At 42.9% G+C, this 19,186-nt stretch overlaps 1 long non-coding RNA gene across 2 annotated transcripts; it reads right to left on the bottom strand.

Moving 5' to 3' along the window:
* Positions 1–286: 286 nt before the first annotated feature.
* On the bottom strand, positions 287–19,003 carry LOC115087812. 2 transcript variants are annotated; one of them, XR_003855622.1, is made up of 3 exons: positions 18,815–19,003; positions 7,683–7,722; positions 287–387 (listed from the first exon to the last, which is right to left on the bottom strand). It is a non-coding gene; the product is annotated as an uncharacterized LOC115087812 (long non-coding RNA). The 2 variants fall into 2 exon arrangements; XR_003855621.1 differs by lacking the exon at positions 287–387 and having other exon boundaries at positions 7,678–7,722.
* Between the last annotated feature and the right edge of the window lie 183 nt (positions 19,004–19,186).

The raw sequence follows: 19,186 nt of genomic DNA, 5'->3' as shown, positions 1-19,186 counted from the left end.
TTTGCCGTGGCGGACCTAATAGAGTTGTGATGCCTCTACACCTGCTGCAGCCAGGAGGAGAAAGAAGAAAGGCGCCGTGTAATCTCCCGGAGGGCCGCTGTTGTCTTCAGGCAAGAGTGCAGCTGACAGATAAAATGCCTGACAATGGCATATTGCTTCAGGACAACAATGAAATGACTGGAATGTTAAACTATAATGTCAACTCTCTGCTTCTCTCTTTCATTTTCCTGTGCTCAGTTTCTCTTGATTATTCAAATTATTCCAAAAGGAAAGATGATGCAAAATCTTGCTTATTACTTCATTTGCTGTGGTGCTTTTTGGGAGCATATTGCTCAACCATTACGACAGAGGGTTTGGGGATTAATCTTCCTTCATGGAATCTTTACTCTGCAATTGAATAATAAGGCATCAGGCGTTAGCTTCTTGTTTAATGATGTTTTAATAAAGAGTATAAGAAAAACATTGCAGGGCAGAATAATGCAACAGTGCTGAAGTGTTTTCTGGATTTCAGTAATATTCTTAACCTGCTTTTTCAAAGAATAGTAGAAGTCCATTATCCTTACCCAAAGGCAGGTGAGACTGGTGACTGACCAGGGTGCCAGGCTTGGGGAGGGAGGAGGGAGCCCGGCAAGAGGGATTCTGTGCTCCTTACTGCCAGTGCAGTGGCACAAGCTCTCTTGGGCACTTATACGACTGCTAGCTTGGGACCACGTTATCAGAGGGGCCTCTACCCCTCTTCTCCCACCTTGGCCAGCCCCATCCCCATACTGCCCATGGTAAGGGTTTGCCTTGCAATGGGCCTTTTCTTATTAATATGAAGCTATGCTGTAACTTCAGGAGGATAACCGTGACAGGAAGGAAACCAAGACCCACTGTGTTATCAAGCTCAAAACTCCCTGGATATTTTGAATTTCTCAGAACTCTCTGCATATATACAAGGGCCTGCAGTTGTGCACATAAATATTTAATCATGCATCTAATTTAATTATGCATCTAATTTTAGATGCATAAATGAAGTCAGTGTCATGCAGGTTCAAAAACAGTGGAGTTCAAAAACTTAGGGGAGAAACTTAGGCAGCAGGCAAGAATCATAACATTTTCTGACATATTACCAGTTTATGGCAAGGGTAAAGACAGGCTATGTCTCATCAACAGCTTCAATACCTGGCTTAAGAACTGGTTTAAAGAAGAGGGTTTCGGACACATTGGGGACTGGAGGCCGGGCTTCAATTTGTCAATAGGCATACTAGGCCTGTGCCTAAGGTGACAAAAATCTGGGGAGCGTAGGCTGGATGAAGATTTGCTGCCTTCCAGCTGTGCTGAATCTCACTCCAAATAGGACAGCCCTTTGCTGCCTGATCCAGCCTCTCCCCTCCCGGGCAGTATGCGGGGAACAGGAGTGGAGGGGGGCATGAGTCTGCAGCAGAAAGAGCTAATTTTGGGAAAGTTAGGAAGGGCTAGGGAGGGTGAGAAGGGGATCATCTGAGGGGATGCGTGCAAAGGAGAGTGGAGCAAGGGTCATCTCAGAGTCTGTCTCCCAGCTCCTGGATCCTCCCTTCCTTCCTACATCTCCCTTCTTCCCAGATCCTGGAACTGACTCCCAACTCCTCCTACTCCCTCCTGCCCATCCAAGAACCTCTCTCTCCCCCTCCCAGATTCCTAACTTTTCCTATCTTCCATCTTCCCCATCGCTAGTCCTCTCTCCTTCTTATGCTCCTCCCCTTTCTCCTCACCCCATTCTTGATCCTCTGCCCTTCCTCACTCCATCCCGGAGATCTCTTCCCTGTACTGAGACTTGAGATGCCTTTTCTTCATCCAATAAAAAGAAAGTACATTATATAAATTATACTAATAATTACATTGGAAAACTACTGTAGGTTTATTGTTTAGCCCGTTTGTTTCAGAATTTTTTTGTTGCCACAGAATCTACCCCTGAGCTGCCACAGGAAATGAGGAAATTCTGCTTTAGACCAGGAGTAGGCAACGCTGGTCCTTGAGTGCCATGATCCAGTTGGGTTCTCAGCTTATTCACAATGAATATGCATGAGCTGCATTTGCATGTGTAATCCCACCCGAAGGAGTGGCCTGTATAAAAATGCATTCCCCCTTTGTGAATAGACAGCCAAGGAGAATTGTCCCACTGCACCAGGAAATGCACTGAAATAAGTAATTCTGTTTTTATTATTGCGAGAACAAGCTGCTGTAAAAGAAATGCGTAAAGAAGAAACCACAGATATAAGTATCAGCATCCAGGGATAGGCAGTCTCATTTCGGGGGACCCGGAAAATGAAGGAAAAATCCTCAAAAGTTTGTTGTAAATCCAATTTTTCGTGTTACTGCGCAGCAACGCTGTAATCGCACAGTAACTGATAGTACATGCTCAGCAAATGCATTTTTTAATTCGCCAGTCCCTGTGTTTTGTCGGGAGGGTTTTTTGTAGGAAAGGGGCCCTGGTATTTTGTGTATAATGACGAAAAGTTCAATACTGGTGTGCGGGTTCACAGGCGCACATGTGCACGCGTATGCTGGCTCGCGTCCAGAGATGCGTCCGTTTTATAACATATATGTGTATGCGCATGGTATAAAATGGCTTGGCTGGGTGTGCACGTCTGCACAATTTTATATGGAAGCGCACATGGGCGCATAAATACTTACCTGCACATTTCAGCTTAAAGCCCCAGAGTGCCCGTGTCTCGCCCATGCCCCCAGTTCCATTGGGCAAAGGGCAGCCGGCACCATTTTCCAAGGGCTGACCAATAACACCAGAAGCCCCTGTCACAAGTTAAGGGCAAAGGGTGGCCAGCAGCATTTCCAATGAGGACAGCCGCTGATCCAGGTGAGGTAAAACACTTCCAGGCCCCCCCCCCCCAAATAGACCACCGGGTGTTTGTGGTGAGTACTGGGGGGGGGGGGGGGGTCAGGAGGAGGTGATGGGAGGGGCTTTGATTTTTTATAATTTGTTTTTTCAAATGAAATGGCACACCAGAATACAAAACAATGATCCAGGGCTGGAACTGAAATGGCCCACCCCTGCAACGAAAATGAAAGGGACAGAAATATTTCAAGGCTCCCCCCCCCCCCCCCTACCAGTAACCACAAACTATACTTAGTTTCAGAGCAGTGTTCTTCACTTGAAATTATTAACCATGGACTGTGTACATCTTTATGCTTGCTAGTAGCCAGGCTTGGTATACTTTAGAATTACCAGCAAGCTCCCTATATCCCCTGGGGGGAATATTACTAATGCCAATCGCTGGGACCAGTATTTTTCATGTACAAGCAAAGGCGTTTGCTTCTCCCCTCTTTTCCACAGGAGTGCACTGCAGTATTTAATGTTTATTGATTTATCAAAATAATTTCCAGAGTGCACTATCAGCATTACTAGGTGGTTTACAATGGAACATACATAATTATAAAACAACAACAAACAAAATTGTCAAACTCCAGGAGTTAGCAGCCACATGAAGTACCCTTGACTTTCTGGGAGCAGCAGGCAATATCAGAAAAAAAAAACTGCTTTTCTGTACTTCTTTTTTAAAGTAAAAAAAAAAATAATAATAATAATATAGCTCAGCAGACTGCTGAGTTATGAAGACCGACGCCGGTAAACTCGGCCTCAATTTTCATAACCGGCCGTTTTCATTACTGGCAGACGGCCGTCGATAAACTGGCAGACAGGCAGGTTATGAAAACCGAGGTTGAGTTTACCGGCGTCGGTCTTCATAACCGGCAGCCGCGGCGGGTCGAGTTAGCAAGGAGGCGCTAAGGTCGCGCAAGTAACCTTAGCGCCTGCTTCCTAGCGCGACCCCCTAATTTACATATTGCATGGTGCCCCCCTTGCGGACGCCATGCGTGCATTAAGAAAACGGGTGCTGAAAAGTCAGCGCCTGCTTTCCACAAAGATTATTGCATCTGCCCCATAGTTTGCAGCACAATGCTGTTGCCACTGAGTTGTGCCAATGGGAGGAGTCCCTTTTACACCTGGGATACAGTGATGGCTCTAGGGAATAAAGGGTTAACAGTTAAACAGCTCAGACTTGGATTTGCTTCTAATCCAAAGGTTTATAGGTGCTGCCGAAAATTAGCTTTCTTTTACATAATGAAGAAAGTCACAATAGAAAATTAACACAGAGCACTGGGCTCGAGTCTGTTCCCCGTCCCTGAGTCACAAAATACAAATGTTCCCCACTCCCAGATCTGGGATCCTTTATCCAACTCTTCTGACTGAAGAGACAGCAGAAATGGCTTTCAACACAGCTCTCAGAGAGATTGGTTGAGAGTCTTGATTGAGGTCTTCTGCTGAAGGTGTAGCTAAAACAGCTTCCAGGACAACACTTGAAACTCAGGAATGCACTCTCTGAACTCTGTGTAACTGCTCAAACTAAGCAGGAAGCTCACTGAGATTTGCAAATCTCTCCCAATTCAGACAGAGCAGCCTGTTTTTCTGCCCTCTTTCATTCTCTCCAACTAACTTACTCCCAGCCAGCCCATCTGTTTCAAAATAGTTCTTCTTCTTCATTGGCTCCTAGAAACAGATGTCCTGAATCATGGTGCGGTCACATGAAGAAATGGCAGACTAAAGCAGCCATGTTGAGGTCTATTTTGGCTCCATCAGCAATGAATCATCACTAGTATTCTGGTGATTCCTCTATGACAGGCACACAGAGTAAGGTAAGAGGGCATTACACACATGCAATGAGGGAAGTGCATGCAAATGCATCTCATGAATATTCAATGTGGACAACTTGAAAACGCACCTGGCTTGCAACACTCAAGAACTGGAGTTGCCTACCCCTACCTTAGACCTTCTGCTCCCTGTTGTCCAACCTTGGGGAGAGAAAGAGGGGGGGGGGGGGCAGGGAGTGACAGCACCTATAATACCTAGGGGAAGGCAAAATTCTAAATCTGTCACTAAATGGAGCTCTACAAAAAAAAAAAAAATCTGTATTGTAGTGATGGCTTACCTCTATCTGTGAGAGGAACTATTATCTTAAATGAGAGATTAAGATCACATATAGACAGGAGTTTAAAGTAAACTAGATGAGGTTACAACCCTCACTCATGCTTATTAAGTCAGATGTAAACCCAACTTTTTGTTGACTGTTATTTGTAATTATTTGCAATTATGGGTATTTATTTATAATGATTTATAATAATTTAATTCTTTTTCTCTGCTTTATAAGTTTTAAGTTCTTACGAAGTTATCCCTGCTATTTGTACCCACTTCTTTGATGTAATTTCCAACTTTGGTTCTATGTAAACCGTCGCGGTATGTACTAGTACATGAACATCGGTATATAAAAGCCTTTAAATAAATAAATAAATAAATAAATAAATAAATAAACAAACAAACCCAATTCAGTCAACTTCCATCTGCCAGCCCCTTCAACAAATAAGTTTAGTGAAAACCACAAAAGTGATCATCTCACTAGGCTACCTAGAAGTGCAAAGCTGGTATGAAGCTTTACAGAGGGAAGACAAGGCAAGGAGAAATTTTCTTATAGGCTGTAAGCACTAGAGATGTGATTCGGCCAAACCTTTCAGTTCGGCCTTCTTTATTGGCCTGCCGCAGGAAATTTCATTTTCTCGCGGTTCGGGCCGATTATATTTCATCTGCCCCCCCCCCCCAAAATGAAGCTGAAGCCTCTGTCACATGGTAGGAGCCATGGATGGCCGGCGCCATCTTAAAAAAAGGTACGGGCCATCCATTGCACCTACCATGTGACAGGGGCCGACCAATGGCACCGATAGCCCCTGTCAAATGGTAAGGGCAAAGGGCCATCGGTGCCATTTTGATTAGTGGCAGCCAACAGCCCGAGAGGGGGAGATCGCTCCCGGGACCCCGCTGGACCACCAGGGACTTTCAGTAAGTCTTGGGGGGAGTCAGGCAAGTCTTGGGGGGGTTGAAATTAATTAAAATTTGAAGGGTTGGGGAGGATTTGGGTTTGTTTTTTTCTAATGTGCTCTCCCCAGCCCCCCCCCCCCCCCCCCGAAATACGAAAAGAAAACCACACAAAATTTTGTGGGTTTTCTTATCGTTTCGGCGCCCTCCCAAAACATAACAAAATAGGAAATAGAGACAATATTTCCTATTTCATCGCAAACTAATGCACATCCCTAGTAAGCACAAATGCTCATTGTTTAGGCAATAATATTTCAAATTTGCAAGCCATGATGGTTAAGACAGGTCTAGATAATGTTCCTATCACAAAGACATGATTCAATGAGTCCCATGAAAGAGATGGCCAAACCAAGCTATAATATATTCAGAAAGGACAGGGGAGACAGAAAAGGGGGAGGAGTAGCACTTTATATGAAAATAATACTAAAGTAACTGAAATGGAGGATAGTAACATAGTATTGATGGCAGAAAAAGACCAAATGGTCTATCAAATTTGCCCAGCAAGTTTCTTATGGAAGTAGCTGCCGCTCCATGCAGGTTACCCCCAAGCCTTATATATTAACATAGCAACATTTTTACTGGGTGAGGAGCCTTCTTGAAAATTCAGACAATACTGCTTATGTCTGCTTATGTCTGACTAATAATACCCCAAACCGTAAAAGTCAGGGCCCAAGTTGACTGTCATCTGAACCCAATTCCCCTTCCCCTGCTGTCAAAGCGAAGAACGATGTTGCAGTTGTGTCAAAAGCATCAAGGCTTATTGGTTAAGGGTAGTTATCCCCATGCATACTGTGAAGGGTAGTAACCGCCACCGAGCAGGTTACCCCATGGATACTTTTCTTCATTTCCATCCTCCCGCCCTTAGTTTATCCCATGTGCCTTTGAATTCTTTGACTGCTTTTGCATTCACCACCTACTCTGGAAGGGCACTCCAGGCATCTGCCACCTTTCCATTGAAGAAATATTTCCTGATGTTGGTTTTATTTTATGACGCCCAGGTCTACTGTTTCCTTTCCAAAAGAAAAGGTTCAAAGTTCATGTATCATTAAAACCTTTCAGGTTTATGAAAATCTGCATCAAATCTCCCCTGCAACTCCTTTCTTCCAGGATATATATATATATGGGAAGAAAGGAGAAGATGTTGTCGATCATCTTGGACACCAGAGTAATCTATAGGCCTGCAGGACAGGCAGAAGATTGGGATAGAGATCTAATCAATGATATCCATAAAATTTCAATGACAGGAGAGATGTTACTGGTGAGAGATTTTATTCCACTGGACGTGGCTTGGAGCATCCCATCTTTTAAATTATCCAGCTTCTTGACAGCTTGATTAGTCTTTTGTCCTATACTCAGGTCTGAAATCTGGGAATAGACCTCCTCCATACTTTTATTTTGGAAATTAACTGAGGAAAACTACCTGCACACTGAAATATGCATTCTTCCTTATCATCCTGCTCATCCAGTCATTACATATCGGATTTCCTTCTTCCACGGCTGACAGAGATAGAGGACACACCTCTTTTAGTGACCTCACTCTAGGGTGTAAAGGGGGTGTAGTCCTTGTCCAATACCAGTAGCCTACTGTCCAAGTCCTGTGACCATGAGAAATCCTCCCCCACCCCCAATCGCCATGCCCTTGAAATTCATACTACCAGGTCCAGAGGATCGCTCTGAGTAAAACAAAAGGTAAGACGAGTGAAGAGACAGAGAAAGGCAGGAGAAGGAGGACACCATCAGGAATACTTCACATGCTGGCTCTAGCTCCAATTTTCTTTACCCTTGTCTTCCAGGGTGGGAAATGGACTGGTCTAGCAGGACTGTAGGAAAGAAAATTAACAGTTAATAATTTATCCTTCCTTATTAATCTGCTAGACAAGTCATTAAATAATGTAAGAGACTTACCAAAGCTCCTCTTCACTGGGGTGAGTGGAAGTCATTAGGGATGTGAATCGTTTTAGGACGATTAAAATTATCGTCCGATAATTTTAATATCGTCTTAAACCATTATGGAACACAATACAATAGAGATTCTAACGATTTATCGTTATAAATCGTTAGAATCGTGAGCCGGCACACTAAAACCCCCTAAAACCCACCCCCGACCCTTTAAATTAAATCCCCCACCCTCCCGAACCCCCCCCCCAAATGACTTAAATAACCTGCGGGTCCAGCGGCGGTCCGGAACGGCAGCGGTCCGGAACGGGCTCCTGCTACTGAATCTTGTTGTCTTCGGCCGGCGCCATTTTCCAAAATGGCGCCGAAAAATGGCGGCGGCCATAGACGAACACGATTGGACGGCAGGAGCTCCTTCTGGACCCCCGCTGGACTTTTGGCAAGTCTTGTGGGGGTCAGGAGGCCCCCCCCAAGCTGGCCAAAAGTTCCTGGAGGTCCAGCGGGGGTCAGGGAGCGATTTCCCGCCGCGAATCGTTTTCGTACGGAAAATGGCGCCGGCAGGAGATCGACTGCAGGAGGTCGTTCAGCGAGGGTTCCGGCGCCTCGCTGAACGACCTCCTGCAGTCGATCTCCTGCCGGCGCCATTTTCCGTACGAAAACGATTCGCGGCGGGAAATCGCTCCCTGACCCCCGCTGGACCTCCAGGAACTTTTGGCCAGCTTGGGGGGGGCCTCCTGACCCCCACAAGACTTGCCAAAAGTCCAGCGGGGGTCCGGAAGGACCTCCTGCCGTCCAATCGTGTTCGTCTATGGCCGCCGCCATTTTTCGGCGCCATTTTGGAAAATGGCGCCGGCCGAAGACAACAAGATTCAGTAGCAGGAGCCCGTTCCGGACCGCTGCCGTTCCGGACCGCCGCTGGACCCGCAGGTTATTTAAGTCATTTCGGGGGGGGGGTTCGGGAGGGTGGGGGATTTAATTTAAAGGGTCGGGGTGGGTTTTAGGGGGTTTTAGTGTGCCGGTTTTGCGATTTTACGTTTTTTCGATTTTTTACGATTTTTCACGATATTTTACCCCCCCAAACGGCAACAATACGATTCCCTCCCCCTCCCAGCCGAAATCGATCGTTAAGACGATCGAGGACACGATTCACATCTCTAGAAGTCATGGCTGTCTTACCAATTCTGCCTTGGTCTACATAAACAACTGTTGTGCTCCCTGAGAGAGAACAAAAAGATGACCTGGCAGCTGCTTTGCAGATTCCTTTCAGGGAGGCCGAGTTGCCTCAGCCCAGGATGATGTGTGCGCTTTTGTAGAGTGCGCCTGGAGTGCTCCTGGTGGCTGCTAACCTGATAATATGCTAATTTTTTACACACATAACTCTTTGAGAATTACTCCAGTAGTGCAGAATAATTTGAAATAATGCACACTAATAATAATAATAGCAATCATAATGCAAAATAGCGTGAGCTACTTGAGTTAGCACATGCTCCTTGAAGGTAATATGCGTTATTCTGAATTAATGAGCACTAAATGTGAAAACAATCCAAGATATTTTGCTGGGTTTTGTTGTCATTTCACTTAAAAATCATCTCTCCAGTAGGCTGATTGTATGATTTGCATGCATTCACATATTTTGAAAAAAAAAACAAAAAAAAAACAAAGGTGATATTGCAACTGAATAATGAACTAAAATATTGTACTCCTTGATTTACAGGCAGGATACTCCAGCCTCTTCCTCTCAGATATACTTGCACAAACAAATCTTTGCTTCATGCATTCATTCCCTCCTTCTTGAACACGGAACTCAAAAAAGACAGGCTAACATTTTATGCATATTAGCTCTTTCAAATAGATAAAGCAAAGCCCATCTTTCTACTGTACAAACATTTCATGAAGCGTGGCAGATGTCCAAAACAGCTGACAATAGAAGAAGATATAACAGTTACAATGCACCAGCGAGCCAAGCGCTCTCCTCTCAGCAGTCTGTCCATCAAGACAGGTTCAAAGAGATCACTGCAAAACTACTGCATATCTTTAAACCTGGTGCAGAAGTCCATGAAAACATTCTTGCACTATAAAAGGTTTCACAACATTTAGATATACAGAATCAGCATTTGTTAAAGGGCTGACAAATTTTCAAACACACTCAGAGGGACATCTTAGAATCAAATTTTAAAAGACTATTCAGGTGTGGGTTTTAATATATTAGAAATCTGAACATAATACTACCTATTAAGGGTGTGCAGCTGACATATTTTTGTTTCGGACATTTTTGTTAATTTAGATTTTGTGGTTTTTATTTTGTTCTGTACTTGCGCAATTGCTATTTTATAAAGTCGAAAGTAAGCGTGTACTTTATATGTGCTCAAAAAAAAGGGGGCAGATTAGAGGCGCTCCCTGACAGGGCCAGCAGTTACATGTGTAGGTTGCTATTTTAAAAGACCCTTCCAGCTCATACATTTGGCAACTTATTCAAGTAATTTTATGCCTGCTAATTATCTGGGATAATTGATATTAGACTTGTTTATTGTTTGCCGCTGGCTGGGTGAGAAGTCTGGGTGAACTGGGGGGAGTTTAGCCTGAAGAAACAGGAGGCCTCTTAAAGATCTGAAGAAGGCCTGGGAGAACTGGTGGAGTAATTGTTAAACCAGTTGATTTAACTTACATGAGCATGTTTTAAAATATGATGACTTATGCACATAAATCACAATTTATACATCCTACTTTATATTTGTACATAAAATATACTCATGTATATTTTTAAAAGAGGTAGGAAAAGTACACACATTCAATGCATTGAAATTCAATGCATTGCATTTATTTGCACGTTGCCATACACACGCGCATATTTTGCAGGGTAGAGATGCACGTACTTTATAATATGCACCTATTTCATACACACAGCTTATAAAATAGTGGCATAGGTCTTAATGTGCACTGCCAACCAGGTGTATATCTAAATATCAAATAACAAACTCAACACCCAGTTTCTAAAATTTTAGAAAGGGACTACTTTACAAATATTATTTCTAAATGAAAAAAAATTATTAAGGAAAGGGTTGGTAGTTTCATATGATCTTGACGCTGCTGCCACCAAGGTAAACAGAGTTATATGGTATCTTATAATCATAACCTCACAACTTCCTTCCACCCTATAATCATTTTTTAATTTTTTTTTAATGTTCTAAAATTATTTATATAATAATTTATATACAGCACATTTAAAAGATACACCACCATGTGGAGTTGTTTGAAAGTTATCATCCCTTTGAGTTAGTGTGCACTAAAAACGAAACACATATAAAAACAAAAAATTGTAGGAAATGAAACTAAAGAGAAAAAAATAAATGAGAATGTACTGAAACAAAATGTTTTACCATGCACACCCTTACAGCAGTATGTTGTTTCTTTGTTGTGCACAAGTGAGACAGTGAGATGAAAACCTGTTATTTGGCAGCGTGGGAAGACTTGAAAAAGCCTAGAATCATAGGGGTTAATTTTCAACGGAGCTACGCGCATGTCAAAAGCCATTTACTCCAGTAAATCCTATGGACAATTTAATGGCATATTATAGCAATTTTCAAAAGCCCACTTACTCGAGTAAATGCTTTTTAAGTCAGGCCCTGATTCACTAAGGGGGAGGGGGCAACTGATAAAAGGGATTTCTGTGATTTAAAATAAGTTTACTTATGAAAGATCTCCTTTGAAAATTGCACCCCACTCAACCTCATGGGGGCTAAGTATGCATGTTGTCCACAACATATATATTATGATATTATCTGTTTTATTCTCAATTCCTCTGCTGATAATTCCTACCATTCTATTTCCTTTCTTGGCTGCTGCTGCACACTGAGCAGAAGATTTCAATGTATTATGAACGATGACACCTAGATCCTTTTCCTGAATGGTGATTCCTAAAGTGGACTCTTGCATTGTGTAGCTATAATTTGGGCTACTCTTCCCTAAGTGCATCACTTTGCACTTGTCCACATTAAATTTAATTTGCCATTTACATGCCCAGTCTCCTAGTTTTCAAGATCCTCTTGCAACCTCTCACAATTCTCTTGTGATTTAACACCTTTGAATAATTGTGTGTCATCAGCAAATTTGATCCCCTCACTTGTTGTTCCCATTTCCAGGTCATTTATAAATATATTAAAAAGCATTAGTCCCAGAACAGATCCCTGGGGCACTCCACTATTCACCTTTTTCCATTGGGAAATTTTACCATTAAGCCCTACTATATGTTTTCTATCTTTTAACCAGTTGGCAATACACAATAGGACACTGCCTCCTATCCCATGATTTTTTAAAATTTCCTAAGAAGTCTCTCTGAGGGAATTTATCAAATGCTTTCTGGAAAGCCAGATACACTATATCAACTAGCTCAACTTTATCCACATATTTATTTATGTTCTCAAAAAAAGTAGAAGATTGATAAGGCAAAACTTTCCTTGGCTAAATCCGTGTTGTCTTTGTCCCATTAAACTATGCCTATCTATATGTTCAGTAATTTTGTTTTTTATGATAGTTTCTACCATTTTGCCTGGCACAAATGTCAGACTCGCTGCTCTGTAGTTTCCTAGATCACCCCTTGATTCCTTTTTAAAAATTGACATTACATTGGCAACTCTCTAATCTTCAGGTTTCATAGTACAGTACCTGATTTTAAAGATAGTTTTCAGATTTACAATAGCAGGTTTGCAATTTCATTTTTCAGTTCTTTTAGCACTCTGGAATGTATGTCATTTGATCCAAGTGATTTGCTACTCTTTAGTTTGTCAATTTGTCTTAGTACATCATTCTGGTTCACTAAGATTTGTTTCAGTTCCTCTGAAGCATGACCTTTTGACTATCATTTCTGGCCTGGGTATCTCTTTTACATCTTCCTCAGTGAAGACCAAAGCAAAGAAATCATTTAGAGGTCTATAATCGGACACAGTCCAGATAGCAAAGTTAGCTGTATAAACTTATCCAGCTAACTTTGGAGGCATATTCAGTAGTGCAGCTATACAATTGAATATAGCCGGCTGTTTTAAGTAGTTAGTCAGATAACTACAGCTGGCTAACTTTAGGGTATCTCTTTGACCTAACCAGACTTAGGCCAGGATTCATTCATGCGGATGATGAACCCTGCGCTACAGGAGGGTGGGGGGGCAATGCAGGGGGGGCAGTCTGGCAATAGCACCACCGTATAAGGTGATGCTATTCCCTGTGCTACTGCCGGCGATAATCTTTGAAACATTATCGCCGGTAGCGGTGCCGCCACCAATTAACATACTTTCCTCCCTAACTCCACCCTGACTCCTCCCCTGCCCTCCCCCTAATTTAAATCTTACTGGCGCGAGAAGGGCCTGTCGCGGCTTGGAAAATAACCCGCTATGCTGGTTAACTCAACTCCTCCCAGTTACACCCCCCAGAACGCCTCCAACTTATCCAGCTTAATTCTAGCTGCTTACTTTGTTAGTCAGATAGAGGCTGAATAAAGCTGAGTAAGCCATTTAGATGGATAACTTTTCAGATATCCATCTAAATGGCTTTTGAATATCGACCTCTGTGTCTCTCTGCTATGGTTTGTCATACATAAGTGCCCCTTTTACCTCATGATCATCTAATGGTCCAACTGACCTGTAGAAGTCTTTATTATGAATTTTTGCTTCCACGGCAAGCTTCTTTTCAAATTCTCTTTGCCTTCTTTATCAATGCTTTGCATCTAACTTGCCAGTGCTTATGCTGTTTCCTGTTTTCTTCATTTGAATCCCTTTTCCATTTCTTGAAAGATGATCTTTTAGCTATTATAGCCTCTCTCCCCTCACCTTTTAACCATGCCAATAGTTGTTTAGCCTTCTTTCTACCTTTTCTAATGAGTGGAATACATCTGATCTGGGCTTCTCAGATGGTATTTTTAAACAACGTCTATGCCTGATCTAAACTCTTAGGGGTAGATTTTAAAAGGGACATGCCAATTTTATAACATGCGCGCGTCAATGCACACATGTTATAAAATCTGTGGGCCGCGCACACATGCGCACCAGATTTTTAAAACCTTGTGTGCATTTGCGTGCGGCGCACGTGGGGGGGGGGATTTTAGTAGATTATTTGCACCGACAAAATCGGGCCTTCCCCCCCCCCTTCCCTAGCCCCTACCTAAACCCCCTCCCTCTTCCTCTCTCCTCCCCAGCCCTTAACCCATCCCAGAAATGTACATTTTTTTGTTTCACTACGTACTGCTCCCCTGGAGCAGAAGTAGTTTGTGCGCGCGTACTGGAAGACTGCTGGCGTGCACTTCCCCAGGACAGCAGCTAAATCCTGGCCGGCCTCCGTCCCACCCCTCCCTGCCCAGACCATGCCCCCAGCCCGCCCCCTTTTCAGGGCCAGGGAATTGCGCACAAATCATCACTTATGCACATGGCCGGGCCCTTTTGGAAAACGCGCGCAGCACACGCAGGGCCCGGCCAGGCGCGTAAGTGACGATATTTGAGCGCGTGGCCGATTTAAAATTCAGCCGTTAATCTTTTTGCTTAATGCAATTCAGCTTCCTCGAAAGAGGGAGGGAGAAAGAAGAGAAAAAAGGAAAAAAAGAGTGAGCGAGAGTAATCCATTCAGGAGATCCACAAGGCAGACTGGTGCAAGGGTATCTATGTTTGCGTATGAACTGCTGCTGGCGTGCGTATTCCTAGCTGACGACACGATTTACTAAGGTTTTTCTCACATTCTGTGATTGTGTTTTTATGTCTGAGCACAGTATCATCCAGGGATACTGTGTGTGCTGGTCTTCTTAAAATGACAGCGGTTCAAACCACCCCATGTTTTTGCCTCAGGTTGCCTGCATGGGCCAGGTGACCTTTTTCTGTCTTGTATTATGTTAGCATGTTACAGCCAGCACCACTGAAGTCAATGAAGCCGACAATGTACAGTTGGTATGTTTGTGTTATTTGAGGGGAGATGTCTGTAACAAGCTATTGGTATGCTTTTCATTCCTGTTTGATAAAGGGAATCGAGAACTCAGCCTTGTGGTACCAAACATAGCCACAGCCAAGTGTTATTTGACCACATTGTTTTAGCATAAAATGTTCTGAGGGGAAGGAGTTTCTTGAATTAGGTATGGTGGTACCCTTCCATGCTATCAAAAACAGACTTTTTCCCTTTCTTGGGTTCGGGGCCGCTTACATCTTAGAGGCAAGCATGACATCATACATGTGGTTTCGGCAGCCGCTGCCTCTGATGCCTAGCCCCACTTATCATCCTGGGGATGGGTGTAGCACCAGTTACCCAGTCAGATGCTCTTAGAGCTGTATTGCAGAGCATGAATGGTACTAATGATCTCCTGGTATTGTATAGAGAAGTTGGACTTTCTGAGGAAGCTCTAGTTCTAGAGTTTTGTTTTTTTTCAGGTAAGTCTGACTCAGTCCTGATTTCTCTAAATTGTATTCTTTGACTTGTGTTTTCTAAGAAAATAAGGGCTACACCTCATTCGTGCATATAGGGGAATAAAATTAGAACTGGATTAGCCAATCCTGAAATAATGATGTTTATTTATTTATTTATTTTAAGCATTTTATATACTGAGATATGTTGGGAACATCATCTCGGTTTACAGATAACTAAAAATAGCAAGAAGCTTCACAGAAGAACATTATAAAAAATAGAGGATAAACAAGACACTGTTAAAATGAAGTGTCAACAGTAAACAAGTTTATGGGAGGGGTAACTGAGAAGGGGAAATATTTACAAGTAATAACATGCAATTTACAAAGAATTTACAGGGGGAAGGTGGGGGCGAAAGGAGCTGAGGAGGAATTAGGTGTATGTGTGTGTGAAGAGCCAAGTCTTTAAATTTTGTTTAAATCTTTTTGGGCAAGGCTCGAGGCGAAGGTTCGGGGGCATCTTTTTCCACAGGGGGGGACCAGCTAAAAAGAGTGCATGTTCTTTGGTAGCCTTGAGCTTAGCACTTAATTAGGTTAGGTTACTCGCTATACGGAAGTTCACCACCTGGAAAACATTTGATTTACGATAATCTTGTTTATTTTTTGCAGTAATATGTGAATGCATCAGAATAGTATAGAACAAATTAGTTACTGAAATTCCACATAAACTAGGTTTACTCGGTTCCTCTACACTATGAAGCCTACAATTTTGCCATGAGTTGTTTTAGCGATAATTGGCAGTGGCCATTAGCATAAAGAATGCAATTTCTCCAGTAGAGGTGTACTAAAAAGTGCTTCAAAGTTGAGTTAACGTGACAGAGGAAAGCTGAAGAATCCTCACTTTATCTAGGCCATATTACAAAGCGCATAGAAAATGAGAACTTCTATTTCCAGTGCCGTACCTTCGCTTACATTCATTCAGAAATGCTAAAGGAATTCCATTATTCAAGTACAATTTATTTTTTATTCATGAAGAAGGCAGCTGGTGTTCATTTACAGAAGCCACATTAGCATGATATGATGACTCTAAAGGAAGTGGAAAAAGTAAAGAATTCCAGAGTTATGGCCACCACGGTGCAACCAGACTCTGTATAATTTTTGACATGTCTTAAACAACATCACAATTTTATAAAATACATACAAGGATTTTTCCCTCTGTTAACTGTAGTGTATAGCAAAGTGTTATGCTTTCTCTCAGGGCACATACTCATTTTAATGGGATGAAGACCAGGCTAATAAAATGGATCAAAACAAAAATAAACTGAACCACAGATGGAAGAGATTGTGCTTGTACTTGTAATCCTGTCTTGGGTCTGGCCCAAGGGAAAAGGCCTCAAACTCAGTATTGGGCCTAAGTCCTTGACTCACACTTCTGGTATATGTTTTCTGTTGGGGGAGGGGGGGGAGGATAAATCTCCAAGACTCATGGTTTTAAGTATGCCCATCTAACTGCCACTATTTAGGCAAGACTCTTAGATGGTATTCCAACAAAAAAATGTTACTGAAATATGTTTTCAACTTGATCACTGTGGCACTTTGTACAGTTGTGGCTGATAGCATCCCTTACATAAATTGAAAGCAGTAAATCTGCATTCCCTTGATCTCTCCTTCAGGGTCCCTTCTGTACTACTTTTCGAATTTGAAGCTGCTTTGGGCAAATTTCAAAGGGGTTTTCTATCCCAAAAGAATTCCTCTAAATACTTGGGATCCACTGCTTGTGTTTATAGTTTCCAATTCTCTCCTCTCCTCTTTGTTGCATCTTCTGGGCACCTCCTTTGCTGTTTTTTGGGGCCGATGCAATAATTTTCGCGGAAAGCAGGTGCTGACTTTTCAGCTCCCGCTTTCTTAATGCACACATGGCGCCCACAAGGGGGGGGGGGGGGGGTGCCATGCAATAGGCAAATTAGGGGGTCGCGCTAGCAAGGAGATGCTAGGATTGCTTGCGTGACCTTAGCACCTCCTTGCTAATGTGACCCAGCAGCAGCAGCCGGTTATGAAGACCAACACCGCTAAACTCGGCATTGGTTTTCATAACCGGCCGTCTGCAGTAGTAACAATGGATGCTGAGTTTATCAGCGGCCGTTAAATAGGTGCTAATCCCCCTATTGCATTAGGGGGTTGATTAGCATCTATTTAACCCACGTCCGACAGCGGGTTAAACAGTGCGCTCATGTGAGTGCACTGTATTGCATCGGCCCCTTTGCTGGGTAAGCATCAGTGTAGTGGCTCTTCTTCTCCTCTCGCCACACAATGAGATGGCAAATGAATTCTGCTCCTTCTCGCTAAATGTATGCTAGACGGGCAACTGAGTCTTTCATACTGAGCGACCAGGGGTGCCTGAAAAGTTTCAAAACGTTAAATTAATCTTCAGCCACAAAAAAACCAAAAAAAAACAACTAATTTTCTCTAAACTTCTGCAAGGATCTTTCTCACAAGGAACAAGGCCTTGGAGGAGCTGAGGCTTTCATGCAGATCTCAGGGATCCTCTTTCCTCTTTTTGTGGAAAATGAAGAATGGACAAAACTTCCTTCCACAAAACAAACAAACAAAGGCATTGTAAAACAGAGAAACAGCTAGCAGCAAGTCTCTTTCGCTATACCCATGCTTCTCACCAAAGCTTTAGTCTTGAAAAAAAAAAAATCAAGTAATGAGGAGCAAGAACTAAGAAGCTCAAAATTCCACATAGACATTAGGGGTCATTCACTAATATAAAAGCATGAAAACTCCCATGGGGGTTGTGTGGCAAAAATGATACCATCCTCTAATATACTAGTAGCCCTCCTTCAGGTGACATAAGTACACTGCTGGCAAGGGAGAGAGATGGCACCCCACCTGTACCCATGGGTAGAAGTCGGGTGCTGTTGTGGGTACATTAGCACTTGGTATACGGAAGCAAGGTGCCCCCTTGTTCTCCCTTTCTGGGTTTGCTCTTTCTGCCAGGGTCCCTATTTTTCAACCCCACTTCTGGAACAGGGTACAGCAGGAAAAGTCACCACAGCGACATAAATGCTTTCTATGATCTTTACTGTTGGCAAGAAAAACTCATTCATTGACGGGAAAAAGAGAGAATAAGGACTACACAGAGCACAGGTTAACAGAAAGAAACAACAGTATAAACAAACATTGAAGCAAAACCACCAATATAAACAATGAACAATGAAAAACGTTGCACAATGGGAAAAAAAAATGTTATAGACTCTCAAACTTCTGCTTAACTACTGGACATCCAGGAAAAACAAAGCTGCAGTCTTTATGGATATGGGTTTTTTGTTTTTCTTTGCACTTGTGCACAACACAATCCCAAAATGGAGGGGAAGGAGGGAACAAAACCTCAGTGGAGCTCAGATGGTAGAAAAATAACAGGTTCTGTGGTTCAAAAGATGAGCAAGTCCCACAGACAAATATTTTTTTTCTTTGCATCTGTAATATCAACCACATCAATCCCAGCACTCGTTTCCCCCAATAAAACAATAGCTCTGTGCTTACAGTCCTCAGATTACAAAGGTGCTGACCACTGACACTCCAGAGATGATATTCTCTGAAGGGCTCTCTAATAGAACAAAACTCCTTGAATGTCTTTCTCATGTACCTTTTCTACAGCTGAGAAAGGTCCTGGAAAGCAGTTCTGCCTCCGCCCCAAGACCCAGGGTCAGATTTCCTCCAGATCCTCTCTTGCTTTTTCTGGAACCCTGTACCTTTCATCTTGTCTGCCAGCTCTCCCTTTGGCTCCCAGGATCACTCTGAGGCACTCCTCTCCAACCCACAGGCAGAGACACTCAACTGCACCACCTTTTTTTTTCCTTATTTGTTTAAGCTACAATCAGCAGTTGTGCTTCCTTATTTGCTGGCCAGCTCTCATAGGCTCTCCTAAGTCAGGTGACCTTCTTCCCCGCTGCCTGGTTTAACCATACAACTGCTGGTTTTCTTTAGAAGCACAATCTTCAAGCAGAACAAGTCAAAT

The sequence above is a fragment of the Rhinatrema bivittatum genome, chromosome 3 (genome assembly GCF_901001135.1).
Source record: "Rhinatrema bivittatum chromosome 3, aRhiBiv1.1, whole genome shotgun sequence".
Lineage (NCBI taxonomy): Eukaryota > Metazoa > Chordata > Amphibia > Gymnophiona > Rhinatrematidae > Rhinatrema > Rhinatrema bivittatum.
The sequence above is the reverse complement of the archived record's forward strand: the minus strand, read 5'-3'. Positions and strand labels throughout refer to the sequence as shown.